This window comes from Pleurodeles waltl, chromosome 6, assembly GCF_031143425.1.
Source record: "Pleurodeles waltl isolate 20211129_DDA chromosome 6, aPleWal1.hap1.20221129, whole genome shotgun sequence".
In the NCBI taxonomy this organism is placed as follows: Eukaryota; Metazoa; Chordata; class Amphibia; order Caudata; family Salamandridae; genus Pleurodeles; species Pleurodeles waltl.
The window spans coordinates 1,683,506,703-1,683,525,519 of record NC_090445.1 but is presented as its reverse complement, the minus strand read 5'-3'; the positions used below and the strand labels follow the sequence as shown (position 1 = coordinate 1,683,525,519).

Below are 18,817 nucleotides of genomic sequence, written 5' to 3'. Positions count from 1 at the left end.
GTCAGAGACGTCTAAGGCGTCTTGCAATATATTTATTTAAGTGCTGCTGGGAGTATCATCATTTTTATGACAAACATTTACCAACTTTTCTCTTTTCCATATTTCTTTTAGAGTCACTTACTTTAAAAATATCTTCGCCAGCGTTTCTCTCTCTCTAGCCTCCTTCCCCATCCACCATGGTTACCTCACTCAAGCGTCTTCTCCTGGCTCGTCCATCTGTCTCGGTGTTAAAGGGCCATGGACATCAAGAGGGTGGTGTAGACTGGACCACCCATTGCATCCATGACTCTAAGATGGCACGCGGCCAGCTGATAGCAGTCGATGTGTGCCAGAAGCAGATGTGTCTCTGCCATCTTCTTTCCTCTGTTTGCACTCTCAGCCCCAATCACCGCTGCCAAGGGTGCGCATGAAAATATATGTACCTGGACCTCAGGCCAGTTTACCACTGTGCCACCTTCACACAGAGCCAGTGCACAGTGTCTGAACACCAACCTTCACCACAGTCCAGGAGAGAGAGCAGACATTGAGGGGGCGCCAGACTTGGGGTGGTTATCGGACCGCCGCAGTAGTGGTGGTCCGATCCACCACATTCTGACTGTGGCCAAAATGCCGCGGTAATGCCGCTGACGCCGCCAGGCTGGAGACAGCCTCCTGTCTGGTGGTCCCGGCGGTTTTAATCCACCAGGGCGGCGCTGCCCGCTGGATTACAAGTTCCATTCCGCCAGCCTTTCCGCCATGGAAAAGCTGGCAGAATGGGGGTGCAGGGCCCCCCCTGCACAGCCCTGTTGCGCATTTCACTGCCTGAATTACAGGCAGTGAAATGCACGACGGGTGCTGCTGCATCCGCTGCACCGCCACATTGGCGCCGGCTCGATTCCGAGCCGGCGTCAATGTTAAGGCACTCTTCACTGCAGGGCCGGTGGGTGGAAACACTGTTTCCGCCCACCGGCCCTGCGGTGAAGTCGGAATAGGGCCGGTGGTGTCCTGACGTCACCAGCAGTCAGGTGGCGGGTTGGGTCGGAATGACCCCCTGAGTCTGACCTAGTGATATTCCTCCTAATGAGGGGCATTGTGATGTCATTACGCACCTCTAATAGGTATTACAGGTGGTTAGTGCTGCGCATTTCTTATTACATATATGTTCTGAAACCAGACTGCACCTGCAATAAGAAATTAAACGACTACAGAGAGGTTTAAGATTCTACATATGCGAGGATAATATGACGTCGTTGCCTTTATACATTCTTCTGTTTTCCCTCGCTCTCTTTCTGTCACTTTCTCTAACTCTGTCTGTTCGCCTGTCACTTACTCACTCGCCCTCTACACCTCTCCCTCCTAACTGGTGTTTTATATGTAGCCACAAGTCCAAAGATATATTATAAATGTCACCAGACCCAAGGATTAGATCATTGTCCAATAGCACCCCTTGCTCATTACATAGTTTTTGCATGGCATGAAAATGAAAGATAAAATGTAGGCTTTCCTGTTGTCTGAAATCTATATTTCTTTTGAATTCCAGTGTATTCCAGGTTATTATCCTGAATCACACAGTGTGTAGTGTGTGTTGCTCCAATATTACCACCCTCGGTTCTGGTGTCATTTACAACCACTTATGCTCCAGCCTGGTAAACTAACACACTGTGTCCAGAAGTCCTCACTGACATAAGAGCATGCACTGGTAACTCGTTAGGTACCCTCTACATATTGGCACTGGAAAATGCGTATTTTGTTCTCCTTTTGTGCTAATGATTCCATGAATATAAGGCAGATCTAGCCAACACCCAAATGCAGTGCTATGTTCAATGCAGCTTTCCTAGTCAAGGACTCACATCCCTCAGAGATGTTTGCCAATCACCTAGACAATCACTGACGCATTCTGGGCGTGTGCTTGCAATTACTGAACCTAAAAAATGAGCACTTCTTAGGAAACATTTACATATACACAGCATCTTGTTTTTTTTCTTTCTATTGAGAAATCTCGCAAGCACCCTCTGCAGCGGGGCTGTGGGAGGAGAGTAGCATTTCATTTGTTGGGAGAGTACCTGGCTGCTGTGTGTTTTGATGGTTGCGCAACAAAACATTTTGATTGGCGCTAACGGTGAAGGTCATGCTGGAGAGGACACGTTTAAAGTTTTTTTGGGTTCTTTTAGCAAATATTTTTGGACTTAAGCGTGGCTGAGGTTTGAAATAAGACACTCGCTTGGAAATTCCACATTTTTATTCACAGAATGGGGGGTTGGACATTTGAATGATTATAGATTGCACTGGAAAAATAGCAAGAAAGTTAGGGTTGGGAAGGGGGCGTTCCAAAGGCGGTAGCCTACAAAATGCATTTAGCACCCACACACTCGTAAATGTGTGGGTAATAGCATTTTTCCCCAGTATGGGTAAATCTATATTTTATGAGATTTCTTAACATGGAAAATGTTTTACACGTGGGGGGATAGATCTCATGTGCAAATTGCACATGTTAGCATCATGAACTCGTACAGATTTTTTCCTCGAGGAAAGACTATAAGTATATTTAGCTAAATTTAAATATTCCCCGAAATCTGTCATTGATTTCTATGATTATTCATGGGATTCTTTATGCAAAAGTTGAAAATCTTCTTAAAATTCTGCTAGGAGAGTGAGGGAAATTCACTTTTTTCCAGATTTATGTGCCAGGCCCATATTTCACAGGGACCTTTTTATAGTCTGTGATGTAGCTGTGATGTGGCACAGTATAATTCCTAATACGTATCAGTGGAATCCCAAGTGGCACAACCTTTAAATTTTTTTTTTTTCATTATATGTTCTTATTTTGACCGGAATTTAAAAAGCAGTGAGTAGGGCTTCCTGAGTTGACTATATATCAGCTTGTGTCATCACTCATGAGGTTTGTTAGTGGCTAGTACAGATCACACAATGTGACATATTATGTTTTCTATATAGATGACGCACAATGGCATCCGCATGGGCTGGGTTGGGATCTATAGGTTCTTTAAAAGAATTACAAACCATAGGACTAAAGGATGACTGGTTCTGAAATCAAATCAGAAACTTGAGGTGGCATTGCAGAAGTTGTGTACACCTTATCCCATATGTGTATTTTAAATGGGATATAAACATTTCCTTTCTTTAGCACTCCATTATCGGAAAAACTGTAAATTAAGAATATTATGTCATACTTGGGACTTACCAAACAATACTTAACAGTTATGATATAATTCCAAAAAAACTATGGACTTTAAAGCCATGGTGTGCAATAGGTTAGCATGTAAATTAAAATTATATGAAAAAAGGTCACCTGTAAAATGCATATTAAAAGTTTTTTGGGCATTTCATGACTACATAATAGGTATCACAGCTGCCCATCTGAATTAGGCCAAGGTGAGTTTTCTGTTACGTCCGCATAAGGTCACATATTGTGGCAAGTTTGCTTTAAACTTGTTATGCGATTTCCCTCAAAATTACACCCCAAAACTATGCCACGGTCCCACATGGTGTAATTCCTGCAATTGTGAGGCAGAGGTTTAGCGCGGAAGCACAGAAATAGCAGGAGTGGCTGTTGTTCGCAGGACTTTCGTTTTTTGAGCTATTTCTTTAGGAAAAAAACTCATCTTTTCATTCGAAATGGATGCGAGGATGCATTCCACATTAAAATACAGTAGTAAATACCAGATTTTTATTGCACGTAGTTTTGTGTAATTTCACATGATTTTTGCATTAAAATGTATTTATGCAAAATCAGGTTACATCAATTTTCTGTACCTGTAATGTCAATGGCACTTAATTCTTTCCATTTTGCGTGTCCTGTCAACTTTGACCTGTAACAGAGCGGTTATAAACCGTTTTATTGGTCGGTTATGTTCAGATTTTTATGATAATCCATGCCAGTGTAATTTAGTATCATGTACATGCATTATATTTAAATCCAATTTATGTGGATATCTTGTAAACCTGTTTTGCATTCTATTTGGATATTGATCTAACGTCTTAGCTAGATACATGTTTATGGTTTTAACAACCATTAATGATACTGACAATATGTAACTTCAGCTCTAGAGGAGCATCGTGTGAGGTCACAAAGAACAAGTCTATAATTCGGTGACGTGTTCTAACTTGGTTTCCAGTGGTCAAGCTTGGGGTGACCTTGAACCTGATAGAACCCAATAGACAATGTCTTGGGCACTAGAGTTGTCCAGAATTGATCCAAGATGGCAGATCCATGCTTAAGCCTCAGGACATCCAGTGTTTAATTTGATCTGGTGGTTTCTGGTGCTTGGCACCGGCCCTTGCCATCCCCAGCTCTAGTGCCAGTCGAACACATGACCTACTGTATGTCTAATTTTGAGATGAGCACAAGAACAGTTGCCTATATACATTAAAAATGAATAATACCTGCCGCTCACGCCATTCTGATAGCCTTGGGGCCCTTGAATAGTCTGAAGTGTCACACTTGCAGGATGTGATGGGTAGTAGCTGTGTTGGTACTGTCATTGGCAGCGCTTGCAGGGCAGTGAGTGCTCCAAGCAGCAGGGGCCTTCCAAGTAGGGCCATGGCACTTACCTTTTTTTAAACAAATTAAGCACCGGGGACACCTGCTAGGTATATTATATAATGTACATGTAGACCCTGTGAAGCCCGATGGAAAGGAATCGTGCAGAGATGGAGTTCCCTCTCATCCTTAAAACGTCGATACTGTCCATGCCAATTCTGGTTGGATACCAGTAGGTGTTGGTAAATATCAGCCCAAACAGGAGGGCACAGAGTTGACACAAAAGCATTTGGGAGGTCGAAATTTAAATGTCAACTACAAAATAAGCGTTAACAGTGCAATGCTCTTGGAAGGTATTTTCTACTAAACTTGTTTGCAGAAGAATTTTCTGTTAAAAGTAGGAGGTTTTCCCTTCGAAATGTTTCTCCGGGTTTCTTTCTTGTACATTTTTTGTAAATGGAACTTTTCAAAGTTTATAGTGCTTTGAAAAATCTTTGTAAATTTCCGGAGGGGAAACTTTGGAACTCGTCACACCCTCGTTATGCCCAGGAATAGTGATGACTCTGGCGGCCGCAAGCCCTAATCTCCTGGGCTGATCTGCACTGCTGACCACAAACCACGCCTCTTGTAATCTGTACTCTTGTGTGCTTGGTGGTAAATTCAGTATTTAATCACAGACCTCTGTAAAATATATGCACGCGCACATCTGAATAAAGAGGCACTAAATTAAAAAAACGCAGAGGAAAGAAAAGATGCTCCTTTGAGTGAACGTTGCATTTTATAAATATTAGTTGACATAAAAAAAATCTGATGAAGTTAAAATGTACTTGGTGGTCCCGGGCAGGGCATTTCCTATTACACTGATGATGGTTGTAATGTGTAATATACCTAACAGTCTTCACACAAAGGGTCAGATGTACGAAGCATTTTTCAAGTCACAAACGGCGAATCGGACCGTTTGCGACTTGAAAAATGCTATTTGGGATGTACAAAGCCCAAACTGCGATTCGGGAAATCGTTACCGAATCGCAGTTGGGGTTTTGCGATTCGGTATTAGGAAGGGGCGTGTCAAGGGCGTCCCCTACTAATACCAAACCAGATGGTTTGTATGATTGTTTTGTGACCACAAACGCGGTCGCAAAACAATCACAGTTACCACCAGTTTCAAACTGGTGCTAATTGGTGCTAACCCATTCGCAAACTGGAAGAGTCCCCCATGGGACCCCCTTCCCCTTTGTGAAGGGCAGCGAAAATATTTTTTCGCGGACCACTGCCTGCTCTGAAAAAATGAAAAGAAAACTTTCATTTTTGATTTTGAAATGCATCTCGCATTTAAAAAAAAACGGCTTTATTTAAAAGCAGTCACAGACATGGTGGTCTGCCGTCTCCAGCAGGCCGCCATCCCTGTGAGGGCCGCCATTCCCAATGGGGTCGCAAATTGTGACCCACCTCATGAAAATTCATGAGGTAGGTCATTTGCGACCCCATTGGTAATCGAAAACATTGTAATTGACACTGTTGTACATCAGGTATTGCGACTCGCAAATTGCGAGTCGCTATGACTCACAAATTGCGAGTCACAAAACCTGTATTTCGTATATGTGGCCCAAAGTCCTAGCCCCTGTGCACATAATTGCTTTTTGAGCTGATTCACAAAAGAGTGCCTTACTTTCATTACATGCTTCTTTTTTTCTGTTTATTTTTAAGTCTATTTTACCCTTGATTGTTCTCAGGTGGAAGATACTCATCCAGGACCAACGCACAAAAAGATTCTCAGCATATTTCTAGAGTCATTCTAATTAGTTCATACCTTTAATTTTTGCAAACAAGTTCAGAAGTGTCCCCCACCACCACTATAAAGATCAACAGAGCCGGTGCAAGGTGCTTTTCTGTCCTAGAAGAAGGGACATTTAACCACAGTGTCTTGGCAGTGAACTGACTATTTGGGTTTGTAGGGATAATCATTGCGGCTTGTTAGAGGCGCCCCAATTCATTTTTTTATGTTCCTCTCCCATACCTGGCCTTTGTCTGTCCTACCCCAGGATATGTACTGATCATGTTACATACTGCACGTGGGGCTGCCAATCTCCTGTGTGGCCTTCGTCATGGATGCCTCACTGGTAAATCCATTGGCTATGTATGTAAGGTCATCAGTGAAGTCATCAATGCTTTAATTTGTAATGAATATCTTATATCATGAATGAGGTCATAAGCAGTGCTTTGGGATGAGTTTTGGTTACAGAGCTCTTCATTTATGGCACATTTTAGCATCTCTGAATTTTGAATCATTAACATAATATTCCTTCAAATTATTTTTTTTCAGAAAGTTTTTACTTGTTTTTTTTGCAGAGTAGGTTAATAGGATATGTTTGTAGGAAACCCATAACATCCTCTTCAGAAATATTTATTCAAAAAAAACGTACAGATGAAATTACTTCTGAAAAAAGTAGTTTTCTAATTCTGCGGGATATGCCTCAATGAATTTTAGAGGTTTTCAATCATTGTTTCTAACTATAACTGCATTTGGCATTTGTTTTCTCAGCAACTTTGAGATTTTGCAAAACCTTTATATTTACAAATTTCTGTAAAGTGTTTCACTCTCACTTACAGTCCCTTCTAGCACCGGAGCAACGGTTTTCACCCTTTGACTTCTGGGGATCCCCACTGAATCATTACTGGAACCCGCAGACCCCAACCTAAGCAATTTTTATGATAGAATCTCAAAACAGTACACAAACATACAGAAACAAGCATGGCTCGAACTGATACAAACATTATTAAATATTTTACTTAATTCACAAAATACACAAAAATCGAGATTTAAATTTTAATGGGAGGGTTGGAACTTTTCGAACCGTGGCTTGATTTCTAAAAGATGAAGCGATATGCCAGATTCTATCACTTTGTCTTTTTTGTGCTTAGTTCATACTCTCTTTTTGTCCACGCTTCAGTCGAGAAAATCACTCAATTGTCCTTACTAGATTCTCCTTACTGAGCTTTAATACTTTTAATTTTGCATTTTGTTCTTTTATGTATATAAACTCAATTAGGTCCTAATTAATTATATAATTTTGTAAGCAGTCATGGACCTCCTGAGGAGGCGACATAGCCCTCAGGTATTGCATGACCACATGTTAGGAAACTCTGTGGTAGATCATTGAAATTGATAGATCAGGACAGTGTAACTAATTGAAGCTGGACAGATTAGTTGGAATCTAACTGAGTGTGTGTTTGTGTGTGTTTGTGGCGGGGGCTTTCACTATTATTCTCAGGCACATTCCATTTTAGAAAGGTCTGAATTGAATACGAGACCAGCTATTTTTTAAGGGATTTTCTTTTACAATGACTAGTTTAATTCCTCAGTGTCTGACTGATCTCCTTCCAGAGTTTCGGTCTTTATGCTCAGAGGGTTCTGCCGTCCTATTACAGAGGTTTTAGATTTGTGACCGCTGAGTACCAGCAGAACATGTGGACATGGCCAACAGGAACAGTACACAGGGCCCAGTCTTTGGTGATGTCCTCTTTGAGGTACCCGCAACAAACAACAATGGGGGTTATTACAACTTTGGAGGAGGTGTTAATCCGTCCCAAAAGTGACGGTAAAGTGACGGATATACCACCAGCCGTATTACGAGTCCATTATATCCTATGGAACTCGTAATACGGCTGGTGGTATATCCGTCACTTTACCGTCACTTTTGGGACGGATTAACACCTCCTCCAAAGTTGTAATAACCCCCAATGTGTTGGTAGGAATGCTTGACCTAATCTCAGTCACTGGCTATCGCTCGGGGGCTCTTTCCTGGTCATAGCTTTTCTAGCTTCACACCACAGAGACCTGCAATATGCTGACAGATTTGGTCCTCCTCTAATAGGAACAATAGAGCCTGAATTGCCCAACTAGGTCCCATCGCCATGGTGAGACTTATCGGGTTTGAGGGTTATGGAGTTCCGGATGTTAATGTATCAGAGGAAGCCCTTTGTTATCTGCTATCCGAGAAGAACATGTACTAAGTGTCAGAAGAGTTAACCTTCATGAATCTAGCCTTGAAACCTAGGAGACAAGCCAGCATCCAATAAGCGAGCACCGTGGCGGCTTGTGCAATTAATCTTTAAAAATTGTATTGAATTAATAACATTAAATTAAACTCAATTAAATTAAATTCAATTCAATTAGTACAATTCTTTAACTGAATTAAATTAATAAACAAAATAATCTACTGAATGTATTTTTATATAGAGTACTTACCCAACTCTCCAGCTGGAATTATTCTTAAGTGATTCTGTGATCATATTGATGGATTATGTGCATAGCACTTACTGGCACAAGCAAGCAACTTCAGTTATTGCAATTAACAGGCATTAACTACAACAAAAAATGTCAAAGCCTAATGTAAAAATATGTTTTTCTATTCAAACAATGCCTTTCCCCAGCAACAATTGTTTTATGATGTAATTTGTTACCATCTGGCAATTTCTAATTGTGCTGTAAGGCAAGTAACTGTCACTATAGAGTAAATACTGCTCCAGCCCTCACATGAGGTATTTTATTGTCACAGTTGACTTGTACCTTTTAGTCAACCTCCGAAGGATGAACTGATAAATGAACCAGAAGATAGTCTAACCTGTGACTGATAATGCCAGTAACAGATGTGTTTTTGTTTAATCAAGCACATAACCAGCTTTTTTGTTTCAGGGTATTTTTCTCTAAGTGTGTCAAAATTCTGAAGTAAGTTGCACATAAGTCAAATTAAGACATAAGTACTCCAGCAGCGGTTCCTCCATAGGAGCGGAGGAACGTCACCCCCCACACACTGCTGAGCAGAAAGTGTGAAAAATAAAATGGCGATAACATAATTTTTTTGCCATTTTATTTTTTACTGTCTGCCAGCAAACGGAGTGTGAGGGCTGGGTGGGGCCAGTACGTCTGCCAATGATGATTGGCAGCAGTGAGGAGTGGGTACTTCAGTTTGAAGTGCGCATGTTGGTTTGGCCGGCTACCTTGCTACGGCCAAACCAACATGCACAATTCAAACACCTCCAAACCAGCTGTCCTTGACAGCTGGTTTGGAGAGCAGGCACATGCCTCCAGTGCTTTTCGAATCACTGAAGGAGCCCGCTCCAGCCAATAAAGATCTTTCACTTATGCTTCTTAACAGCAGGAGAGCAGCCTCTTGATTGGCTTGCGCTTGGAATGGAGTCTGGAGACAGCAACAGCGAGGACGTGCTGCTGAACATGCTGTCGGCAGTGTAAGGGAAATATAACTTTTTAAAATATTTAATGATTGTTTTGCGCCCCTCCATTTAAATATTTCACCAACCGCTAATGAACTATTCACAGGTAAAGCGATTCGGACTCCACGTGCTTATGGATAGTGTCAAAGAGTGGGAGGTTCTGTGTCGCCGTACACTTTGACAGAAACAAGTGTCAATGCCCATTCTGTGCTTGAGCTCACTTGTTCACATGCCAATGCGGGATCCTGTTGGGCCTTGTTATTGTTATGTAGTCTGTGAGTATCTGTTATGTAGTAAGCAGGATGTATGTTGGGCGAAAGCCCTACCAAAGAGGTGGATGTGCGGTGGTCTATGATGGGTGGAGACTAGTTAGCCTAGGCAGTGATCAATCACATTACAAGGAATGATATCTGTCATGTCACTTATTCTTACATGGGAGCAGAATGTGGCATCTCACTGCCCCAAACTCAGCGTGTTAGCCACAAAATAGACTCAGGTAGCAACACAACAAGGACAATGGGGAAGTGTTGGGTTAGGGACACCAGGGAAAATCCTGTTGACTGGGAGGACAGTTTATTGATGAATCAGAGTTGCCTGGGTAACACTAGCTTAAAGATGTAGAGAGCAACAAGTCCTACCTGTACCCTTATGGGGGTTGTCAATAAAGAACGAATCAAGGGTGATCAATCTTACGCAACTTACTGCTTGGCGTAGTAAGTTAGTGAATGTGAGGCGAAGGCTGAGCTGAAACCCTGTAATGACAACACACAAACATCATTCAAATTTACCGTAAACAAATGAACAGGCTGTTAACAAATTTACATCAACTCTTAAACAGAGTTACTTTGGAATTTAAACCAGTTCCAGTAAAGTTATTTTATCAACAAGCAGATTTATCAAGAATAAGATGTACTGAGTGTAAGAAATTGGGTTTTTGTTTGAGTGGGGTGGAAACCCCACTTAGGCAACAACCATAATCCCAGTCAGGGTGAACCACAAAGGTTACCAAATTAACCGGTGATTAAACCCTCTGGTAGCTTGGCACAAAAGTAGTCAGGATTAACTTAGAAGCAATGAGTAAAATATTTATGCAGCATACGAACAGTAATAAAATGAAAACACAGCGCAAGAGAAATCCCAAATTAATTTATACAAATAGAGTAAATTGTAGCACATGTAATGATACCAGAACTAGAAAAATCCAATCAGCAGAACCACAGATGTTACATTTGAAAGTTTCTTGTGAAAATAGTGCCAAAAAGCACACATTGCCATTTGCGGTCATCTGGTCACGCTAAACCGGGGGGAAGCCACAAGTTCAGGCTGACCAAGCTGAAGTGCAGGTCACATGCAGGGACCAGGTTAGACCACTGAAAAGTTATCTTCTATGTCCAGTGTAAAAAGTTCCCTTCACAGTGGTGGAGGCTGCAAGGAGGAGGTTGAGCATCATGGACAGTCGGCACTGAAGTGTGAAAGCAGGTCTGGAGCTGTGGACAGTTGTTGATGTAGTGCAATGATCTGGTCGGGCGGTGCAGATGGTCATTGTTGTAGCTTCGCATTGACGGTCACTGTGAATTGTTGGTGATGTATTACGAAGTACAGGTCTTGCGTTGCTGATAGCCACAAACAGTCAATAGCGAGAAGAGCAGGTTTCACTGGAACTTCGAGGTGACCATCATCACAGGCATGATTGGGCCAGTTTATGGTTGCGAGGAGCCAAAACGTTAGGGTTTTGATCTTTTCCCTTAGGAGGAGCTGCCACTGATGCAAGACAAGGGTCAGGAACCTTGGGGGCACCTCTTAAGTTTCGGGGCTCTCTCTAGCAGAGGCCAGGAATAGAGCTCCAGCAGGTCCAGTTGAAGGTCCAGGCAGGTCCAATTGCAGCAGATCACCTGGGCATGTTCCGGGAGACCTCTGATTCTTTTTTATGTCTCTGTGCTCACATAGGAAGTCAGCCAACTGGCCCATGGAGTTGCAATGAGTATCGTAACATGATATTAAGCAGGTGCAATATTCCTTTCCAGATAACAAGACAGCCTTTAATGCAGCAGGGAATTCCTCTGGCAGCATGGCAGCCCTTCTGTAACTTTCTCAGGTTTAGGAGTATTGTGAAGAGTAGCTTTGATGACCCAATATTTATTTAATACCTGTGGCAGAATTTTTGTGGGGGGTTTCCCTGTCCTACCCTCACATCTGGTTCTGGAAAGTTCTTCCACTTCCCCTGTCAAGGATCAAACTGTCTCTAGGTGACAAAACATTCCTGGTGTCAGTTTCCTTTGTGTGTGCAGGAGGCAAAACCTTTTGAAGTGTAAGTGGGGCTGGGTACAGTCTCTCCCTAGTCATCCTGCTGGTATGGCCAATCATGTCCACACCCAAGCCCCCTTTGCATTACATGCTGGAAGCAATAAACAAACCCCAACAGCAGAGCCATTCACAGTCGTGAACAGGGACACTGGCAGAAGGCACAAATGTTTGGGGCAAGAAAATGCCAACTTTCTAAAAAATTGGCATTTTCAGAATTAAAATGCAACTTTGCTATTAAAGTGGATTTTAAAAACAATTAATTTGAGCTTAAACAGGATATCTCTATCTGGTTCCAATCTACAGTTAGCAATTAATAAAGTCTCTGACTCACTTGCATTGGTCAGAAGTAACCACAGACTGATGAGCAACATTATATAAAAGTTCAAATTAAATAAATAATAGTTGGAAATCATGTAAAAACAACCTGTTGTCTTTTTTTTTGCAAGGTAATCAAAGTCTACACTAATAGTATTTATTTTTGTTTCAAGCATTTTATTTGCACATCTGAAATGCTTTGTTGCTTTTTCATAAAAGGGTGCACTAATGTCTGCTTTTTGCATTCTTTGTAAGGTTCTATTTTCTATTCCATGGATCCTCTCTACCATAACTAAGCTCACTATTATTTAGTACTCTCATCAGGATTAAAAAGGTGGAGGGTCTCTAAAAGAAGAGTAGGGTCCTTTCCAAGAGGTGTGGCCTATATAATTAGGTGTGTTGATTAAAACATGTATGCTAAAACCCTGTATTTAGCAAAGACAGACCTATTGGCTTTTCAATGCTTTGTTAGCTGTTTCAAATAAAAGAATAAAAGCAATGATTTTGTTGTGCTGTAGGACATATCCTGTGATAGAACCTGTTCGTTCTCTGCTTTGTTTTCCCTTATATAGGCACTGTATTGCATGTTAGCACTGGTATGGAACGTCAAGATTTGCTCAGCCAATCACAATGCCTAGAAATCAGGCACTAACTATTGTTCTTTGTCTGCATAACATGTTCAGCAAGACTGTGAAGCAGGAACAATTCATTTATTTGCCTTCAGTGGATGACTTTAAAGAGAAGGTGATATTCACCTTTTTGCCCTGATGCTTTCGAGCATTAACAGATGTTAGTTGTCTTCCTCCTTGTTATGAGGCCTGCCTTTGACCCAGGCCCATGATTGTGGAGCTAGGGGCAATTACCAGTAGTTAATCCATGCCACTATTGGCTGGGTAAAAGTGTTGTATAAGACAAGTCCATAAACCACTTGCCTCAGTAACCTTGAGGAGTGGTTTGACTTGGACATACTGTGACCCAAATGTGATTTATAATTAGGTCACTTGGGCATTTATTGGTTTGGCATGTCATCGGTATCCATATTTATTTTTTCTCATTTGATTGGTATTTATCAATCTTTATTTTTTTGGTCTGGGGCACTGATACCTAAAGTACGACCCGTGGGCCCGCATGCGGCACTCCTGACACATCAACAGTAGTGCTGGGCGGCTGTTTTACTCCACTACTAACAATAAAAAGATGTTAAATAAATTTTATTTAAAGGATAATTGGTGTTAAAGAATGGTAGTCACTAGGAGGTCCAGCACCACTTAAGACTCACCTTCATTTTTAAACACCCTGCAGCAAAAATGTAAAAAATATGAGTCTCTTCAAAATTCAAAAAGTGTATAATGAATATGCAGAACCTTCTCACCTTAGGACAATTGATTACCTCAGTGCATTGAGAACATGCAACATGAATTTAGAAACATTAATTCATCCTCCTATCCTCACACCAACACCAATAGTAAATTAAAGAGGCAAGTCAGTTATTATGTGCAGTTTTTTGGGTGGCCTGGGTTTCCTTTATACAAAAACAACATTACAGCTTATTAAATCAAACACAGGACAAGGTTTTGCACAGCGCACTTCCCAAAGTCATGTATTTTGAGGTTGTCTTATATGTGATAATAAAGAGGAAAAGTGAAATAAAACAATTGCCTAGCATCACACAATTTGGTAAAGTATGGAAGCTGGGTTTAATCCCAGGTTTTCTGGTTTCACATTGTTCAGTTCAGCCACTAGATATATAAGCTTTTCTTCCCCTACACCAGCCTTACCGCCAGTGCCCACCAACCCCCCTCGTCCAACCACCACCCGGCTGGCAATAATGCGGCCCTTGGGCACATCACAGACTAAAAATTTTGGCCCCTGGGAAAATGTTTGTGAGTACCCATGGTCTGGAGGGTTTTAGTGCTGTAAGTAGTCCCATACAATAAAACAGTGCACTCTCCTGAAACAGCAACATTGCAGAATCAGAACTTGGGCACATCTGAAGCTGTAAAAACTTCATTGCAAAGTCTCCTTTTCACAGCACCACAATGTAGGAGCTATTTTGTATTATCCAAATCACAATGAGACACTCAAAAAAGTTCACATTTCTTTATTTTCATTTGGAAAATAAATACAGGGAAAGAAAAGTTCTATCTGCAGTCATGCAAAAAAATCAGTAAAAATGGAAAGTTCTTGGAATGGTGGGCAACAAGTCTTTTAGTACCCTAGATCCCCTTAAAAAGCCAACCTGGAATTATGAACTTCTCGGAAACAGACCGTCAGCCTGGATTTTAAACCTCTTTAAAAACATTTATTTTTGCAATATTTATTTAGAAAAGCTGAAAGTAGAATGCAGCAGCCCGGTCATCAGCAACAAAACTGGCCCAAACCAGCAGTGAAACCAGTCTCCACCCTGCCAGTCCACCGAAACGGCCAGTGATCGGTAGGCCAGTCTGGCCCGGATTGTTAGCGGTTTTGTGTGTTACGCCATAAGGGAAAGGATGGCTCATAACTACCAGAGCCGCTGACTTTGTAGCCGGGGTACCAGGTTCAAGTCTTGGCATCGGCTCAACAGCCTGTGTTTCTGGGCAAATCACTTAATCTCCCTGTGCCTACCAAAAAGCAAATGTTTCCTTATGTAACGTAACTGGTGGTCATGCAAAGCACTCCAATACCTTTGGGTCGAGTTTGCACTGTATAAAACTGCAAAAAATAAATATATATATATATATATATATATACAGGGAGTGCAGAATTATTAGGCAAATGAGTATTTTGACCACATCATCCTCTTTATGCATGTTGTCTTACTCCAAGCTGTATAGGCTCGAAAGCCTACTACCAATTAAGCATATTAGGTGATGTGCATCTCTGTAATGAGAAGGGGTGTGGTCTAATGACATCAACACCATATATAAGCGGTGCATAATTATTAGGCAACTTCCTTTCCTTTGGCAAAATGGGTCAAAAGAAGGACTTGACAGGCTCAGAAAAGTCAAAAATAGTGAGATATCTTGCAGAGGTATGCAGCACTCTTAAAATTGCAAAGCTTCTGAAGCGTGATCATCGAACAATCAAGCGTTTCATTCAAAATAGTCAACAGGGTCGCAAGAAGCGTGTGGAAAAACCAAGGCGCAAAATAACTGCCCATGAACTGAGAAAAGTCAAGCGTGCAGCTGCCACGATGCCACTTGCCACCAGTTTGGCCATATTTCAGAGCTGCAACATCACTGGAGTGCCCAAAAGCACAAGGTGTGCAATACTCAGAGACATGGCCAAGGTAAGAAAGGCTGAAAGACGACCACCACTGAACAAGACACACAAGCTGAAACGTCAAGACTGGGCCAAGAAATATCTCAAGACTGATTTTTATAAGGTTTTATGGACTGATGAAATGAGAGTGAGTCTTGATGGGCCAGATGGATGGGCCCGTGGCTGGATTGGTAAAGGGCAGAGAGCTCCAGTCCGACTCAGACGCCAGCAAGGTGGAGGTGGAGTACTGGTTTGGGCTGGTATCATCAAAGATGAGCTTGTGGGGCCTTTTCGGGTTGAGGATGGAGTCAAGCTCAACTCCCAGTCCTACTGCCAGTTCCTGGAAGACACCTTCTTCAAGCAGTGGTACAGGAAGAAGTCTGCATCCTTCAAGAAAAACATGATTTTCATGCAGGACAATGCTCCATCACACGCGTGGCTGGCAAGAAAGGGTATAAAAGAAGGAAATCTAATGACATGGCCTCCTTGTTCACTTGATCTGAACCCCATTGAGAACCTGTGGTCCATCATCAAATATGAGATTTACAAGGAGGGAAAACAGTACACCTCTCTGAACAGTGTCTGGGAGGCTGTGGTTGCTGCTGCACGCAATGTTGATGGTGAACAGATCAAAACACTGACAGAATCCATGGATGGCAGGCTTTTGAGTGTCCTTGCAAAGAAAGGTGGCTATATTGGTCACTGATTTGTTTTTGTTTTGTTTTTGAATGTCAGAAATGTATATTTGTGAATGTTGAGATGTTATATTGGTTTCACTGGTAATAATAAATAATTGAAATGGGTATATATATTTTTTTTTGTTAAGTTGCCTAATAATTATGCACAGTAATAGTCACCTGCACACACAGATATCCCCCTAACATAGCTAAAAACAAACTAAAAACTACTTCCAAAAATATTCAGCTTTGATATTAATGAGTTTTTTGGGTTCATTGAGAACATGGTTGTTGTTCAATAATAAAATTAATCCTCAAAAATACAACTTGCCTAGTAATTCTGCACTCCCTGTATCTATATATAGCTATATATGCATGTCTATATATGCATTTACATAAATACATGCATATATATATATATATATATATATATATGCATATACATAAATACATATATATATATATATATATATATATATATATATATATATATATATATATACATGTATTTATAGATGAGAGGAAAAGGGCCCCCTTAAAGTAGCTTTTTTGAACACCCACTTTTAATTATATTGCTTGAAGTACAGGTTGAGTGAGTGATAGGCTTTCACCATACACAACACACGAAACGAGCTGAGATCTGTGGTCTTACTAGAATGCTTCTGGTCTACATATTTGTAGTTACTATTGGTGCTTCTTACATATTTGAGAATGTGTTACAACTCCAACCAGGGAGCTGGAATATTACTAATGGTTTGTGCCTTACATCCCAGTCACAAGTCATTAATACATAGGGTACACAATTGGTATTTGGAAGGGATGCCCAAAACATGCCCTGTTCAAAACTGATTTAACAACCATTTATAAACCCATTTTGCGATTCGAAAACACTTTTACTGAACTGGAAAATGACTTAAGTATATAATAGACATACAAACACTGAATTTGATTTGAGCAATTGGCAGTGTTTTTGACTGAAAGAACCCTTAGGGGCATATTTATACTTGTCTTCTGCCTAATTTGTGTCATTTTTTATTTACGCAAATTTGGTACAAAACTAACTCCATATTTATACGTTGGCGCTAGACCCATCTAGTGCCAAAGTTATGAGTTAAAGTCATTTTTTGGACGTGAAAACATACCTTGCGTCATTGACATGTAATGTAGGCGTTTCCATGCAAAAAATGACTCTATGGCCTTACCGCCATATTTATCCCCCGTGCTAAAATCACGCATGGGGGAGGAGGGGTAAAATAATGATGCAAAGCTTGCTTTGCGCTATTATTTAACACCTGGGTCAGGGCAGGCGTTAGGGGACCTGTGCTCATGTTTCCATGGTCAGAGACAATGGAAAGAGCCCACAGGTGCCCTTCCCAGCCCCAGGGACACACCCACCCACCTACCCTCACCCACACCAGAGGGACACCGCAGGATGGGGTACCCATCCCAGGTAGGTCCCGGTAAGTATATATATTTTTTATTTTTTTTCCTTCCCTGGGGCGATAACCTGGGGCCCCCTGCATGGCACTGGCCCCATTAGCCATGCCCAGGGGACATTTGGCCCCATGGCCAATGGGGTGGTGGGCATGACTCCTGTCCTGTCTTTACTAAGACAGGAGTCATGTCCATGGGGTTGTGCGCCAGGAAATGGCGTTACTCTGCCTCTAAACAGTGTAGCGCCATTATTTGGCGCACAACCTCTGGTTCCCCTATGCCTTCCCCACCCGTTTAACATCATTTACAATGACGCTTACCGGGCATTACCGCCAGCTAGCGCCATTCCTTAATTATGGCCCCCGACTGGCATCCATGAATGGCGCTAGCCTGCGCTATACTTTTACACGCAAAACTTCGCTAACTCAGTTTTGCGTGTAAAAGTATAAATCAGGGCCTTACTACTTCTGGCCCCTAGAGTTCTAAATGATTAAAGAATGGACCAAGACCCTTGAAGGCCCACACTTGCGACTGATTCGCTCAAGCACGACATGAGTATTGAGGCGGTAGGTTGCTAACACCAGCAGGCCCAGGCGGGTCATGGTAGCCAATGCATAACAGCGCAGAACATGCACTTATGGTGCTTCCTTGTGCATAGTTGGCGGTGTGGAAGATCCTAGGGCAGCCTCTGTCCTCGCGGCCTGGCCCTTCTCTAATTTTTGTGAATCACTTTGAAACTGCGGCTACAGCTAAGCGAAGGGCAAAATGTGCATCCAACACGATGTGAATCGGTACCATGTGTTTTGTGCCACACGATGTGCGCCTTGCGCTGATTCCGTAGAGGATCTCACCCTTTAGTATTTTCTTTTAGCCCGAATGGCCTTTACTCTAACTTTACGTCACATGCTCCAGTATATCCAATTTAGAAGGTTTTTGTGAGCCAGAAAGAATATGGGCCACGGAAATAGGTTTCCTCTAACTTTTGTAGGCACCAATATTGACATCTTCATCACTAATGTGGGATTTTCAGATACAGTCAGCAAGTCCATCAAACACAAGCAGCAACTCCCCTATGATTACAAGATGGAAAAACGCTGAGAAACACTTTATAAAACCTTAAAAGTTATTT

The 18,817-nt window shown here is 41.7% G+C and overlaps 1 protein-coding gene across 1 annotated transcript in view; it reads left to right on the top strand.

Annotated features, from left to right (window-relative positions):
- Positions 1-18,817, top strand: part of NR5A1 (nuclear receptor subfamily 5 group A member 1) — a 310,911-nt gene that overhangs the window by 12,878 nt on the left and 279,216 nt on the right. The window lies entirely within an intron of this gene.